The following is a 3,984-nucleotide window of genomic DNA, read 5'->3' on the forward strand; positions in this document are numbered from 1 at the left end:
TAATTGTTAAGAGCTCAGGTTCCAATGCCATTTTAAATTACAAATAGAAACATTTAGGTATGGAATGATCAAATACCTGGGATTTTCTTCAAAATAAGGCAGGAAGGGGAGAGCCGGTGCAGTCTTGCAGAAAACGAGGTTGATCATAAGTTCATAACTGTTGACGCTAGGTGACGGATACGTGGAGCTTTATTATGTAGTTTCCCTGCCTCGCACGTACAAGCAGTCCTCACTATGCACGGCTTTGATACACATGGATTGCAGTTGCCAGGGTTTCGTTGGATAACAAAAGCCCCTCCACAACACGGTTCAAATTTCAGTTCCTGCATGAGTAATTACATACAGCACTAGCTCCCCGGCCAGCTCTTCAGTGCCCAGATCCCTGCATAAAAACCCAACGCACATCATGGTCAGTGATCTGTCACATCCCCGCACTTCAAGACCATCGGTTGGTTATCGGTCACTGCCTATCTGTTGCTCACAAGCAGACAGGAAGGCAGGTGCTGGGTTGCCTCCTTGTCCCCCAGGAATAAACCCATAGGCCATTTTATAGAAACGGATAATCAAAAGAGAGAATTGGCCAACAGAAGTGAAAATGCACCAGAGAAATGAAAAGCGATAACATTGCAAGTGAGAAGTGAAATTCGAGCTGAATGGAAATGGAATTCTAGAGGGACAGCCAACCGTGGAGATCTCGGCAGTGCCGCCATTCGGGACTGCAGATAGAGCCGGAGGAACTCAGGGAAGGCAAAGGCAGGGACATGAGGGGTTGTGATGAAAAGGATGATGGCATCTGAAAGGAAGGGACAGCAGGAAAAATCTTCGCATTGGAGGCACTCTTGGAGGAGTTTCATAACGTTGAAAGTTCAAATGATAAGACGTTGGAAGCTGATCCAGACTTAGAAAGAAATCTGACAGCTAGCCCAGGCATTAGAAAAATGCTCTCTGGGGGCATCTGGGTGGCTCAGTGGGTTAAAGCCTCTGCCTTCGACTCAGGTCATAATCCCAGGATCCTGGGATCAAGCCTTGCATCGGGCTCTCTGCTCAGCAGGGAGCCTGCTTCCCCCTCTCTCTCTGCCTGCCTGTCTGCCTGCTTGTGATCTCTCTCTGTCAAATAATAAATAAATAAAATTAAAATAAAAAAAAGAAAAATGCCGTCTGTATCGTATATGATGTGAGGAGAAGGCAAGCACTGTTCAAACTACTGTTGATTTGTTCTTTTACAAAGAAATAAAATACTTTATTGGGGGGAGGGGAAGAGGGAGAGGACGAGAGAGAGAATCTCCAGCAAACTCCCCTTTGAGCGCAGGGCCTGAAAAGGAGTTCGAGCTTATGACCCTGAGATCATGACCTGAGCGGAAGTCAAGAGTCCATCGCTTAACTGACTGAGCCGCCCAGGTGCCCCAGAAATAGAATACTTTTATTTCCAACGTCTCTAATGTCTGAAATTGCGGTGTACTAAATAAACATCAGCTTTACTATTTTTTTTTTCCCATTTCTCAATACATTTACAACCGACAGAGAATTCTAAATGTTTTGACACAGAGGTTTAAAGGTCACAAAACAATGGTAATTTTTCTCATTGTTTCTAAAGCTCGCGTTGCCCCTTTCAAGTTTCAGCCGGCAGGGCCCCGTGGAACAGTCCAGTGCCCTGTGGTTAAGTGAGGACTTTCTATCTGGACCTTGTCAAGACTGACTCGTTTTTGGTTTGTTGGTTTGTTTTGCTCATTCCTATTTAACCGTTTCCTCAGGAGAACTCTGCAGCTTTCTGTGCCTCAGTTTCTTCACCCGTCCCATGGGAACAGTGAGAGCACTCCCTTTGCTGCTCGGCTGTGAAGCTGGAACCAGCTAATGCCTGTCAGGCACGCGGCGGTGAGTGACGCCCACGAAGCCCTCAGCGACCTTGGCTGCTGCTCTATTTATAGATCTGGACCGAGACAGACAGGACCCTGAGAGGTCACCGAGCACCAGCGCGTCACACCCACCACCCCTGCTACCCTGCGATGCCTCACAGCAGCGCCTGTTCACCGGCTTCCTCAGAATGCGGTCCTGAGTACTCCGGAGAAGGATGTCTACACAGCTTTTTCTTGAGGAGCCTCCAACTATACTTTCCCCGTTTTCATTCAGATTTTGACTGTTACTATCAATCCAACTAATTTCCCGCCTTCCACCTCGGAACAGCACTTGCCCTCCTGTGCGCTGGATCCGACCCCCTTGGCGTCTGTCGTGACGCAGCTCCTTGACCCCTCAGGTGCCGTAAGTGGCCTTCTCTACTCTCCCATAGCACTTTGTGTCTCTCCTGTCACTTTTCATGGTGAGCAGGTGACACCCCCGTCTTCTGCCTTAAACTCGCAGAGTGAGACTGCAAGATGGCGAAGCATCCTTGGCGCCATTTCTCCGAAGTAACCTGGTTTTTCCTCAGGTATTAACTCTCTGGCCCATTACCTTTGAGGAAGGATAACTCCGCCCCCAGTGCCCCACCTTCACCCCTGCTAAAGAGACGGGGTTTTATTGCCTGGACGGAATCCCAGGTTGCTTGCCAAGACCATTGGTTTAGGCTAGCGTTTGTTTCTGAATGGATCAGTGCAGGACAGTTCTCTCACAGGGGATTGGTTTTGGGAGGAGCATGTGACCCAGTTGGGCCAATGAAAAATGAGATGAACTTTGCTAGGTGCTTCTGGGCCAATGAAAATGAGATAAACTTTGCGGGGTGCTTTTGGGCGGGGTGATGGGGGGCGGGAGAGCATCTTTGCTTCTCTAAAGGAACCTTGGTAAAAAGCTTTCCTCCCTTTGGGAAGCTCTGGTGTCCAGAAAACTGTACTGCAAAGGGGGAAGCTGACCTGAAGATGAGATCAGGACACAGAGGGCAGGTGACTCAGGAGTCACACTGAATTACACTGAACTTCTGAACTTCTATATACATGAGCCAAAGAAAAAAGTTGCTCATTACATTGGAGCCTAGTTCTCTGGAACTTGTGGCGTAACCAGGCCTAACTGGTATAGGATCTTGATCTTCTTATCAACTTATCTCTGTATCCTCCACAGTATCTGTTGTCTAGCAGACACTCAATAAATGCTTGCTGGGTTGGCTAAATCCATGCTTCTAGTATGTTCCCTTCTGGCTGTCTAGATCTTGTCTGCAGAGCAGTGTTCCTCCTACCAGTCCCTATCAGCTCCCCTCCTCATCTAAGCTCCTGGTTTGAATAGCTGGTTTTTAATTTTTTTTTTTTTAAAGATTTTATTTATTTATTTGACAGAGAGAGATCACAAGTAGATGGAGAGGCAGGCAGAGAGAGAGAGAGAGGGAAGCAGGCTTCTTGCTGAGCAGAGAGCCCGATGTGGGACTCGATCCCAGGACCCTGAGATCATGACCCGAGCCGAAGGCAGCGGCTTAACCCACTGAGCCACCCAGGCGCCCCTGGTTTTTAATTTTTATTTCTTAGAGAGGTGAGGGGAAGGGACAGGGAGAGGAAGAGAAAGAATCTCAAGCAGATTCCACGCGGAACACGGAGCCACAGGCGGGGCTGATCTCAGAACCCCCTCTGAGATCATGACCTGAGCCAAAACCAAGAGTTGGGTGCTTAATTAACTGAACCACCCAGGTGTCCCAAATAGCTTATTTTCTAAAGCTGAAACAGCTCCTGAAGTGACAAGAATGTTGTGTATCCCGTCCTGCTCTCTCTTGGAAATTCCTTGATGAACACTGGCAAATCTGAAGTCATTGACTCTCCTTTTCTAGACTCTGGTCTGGCATGTGTTAGATTGCAATTGTAGTTATTTCAACATACTTCCATGAAGTTTTAAGTTTATTACTTCCCAGTGCTAACTTTGGAATCACCATCATCTAATCAATCAGCCATCTTCAAATCACCTTTTAGGGTAAGTTGTCGTTGTTAACTATTCAATCACCAAATATTGGTTGTAAAATCCACAAATGGAATGAGATAATTTCTAAGAAATGTTCTGTTTATTTTCCTCACCTCT

The sequence above is a fragment of the Lutra lutra genome, chromosome 15, assembly GCF_902655055.1.
Source record: "Lutra lutra chromosome 15, mLutLut1.2, whole genome shotgun sequence".
NCBI lineage: Eukaryota > Metazoa > Chordata > Mammalia > Carnivora > Mustelidae > Lutra > Lutra lutra.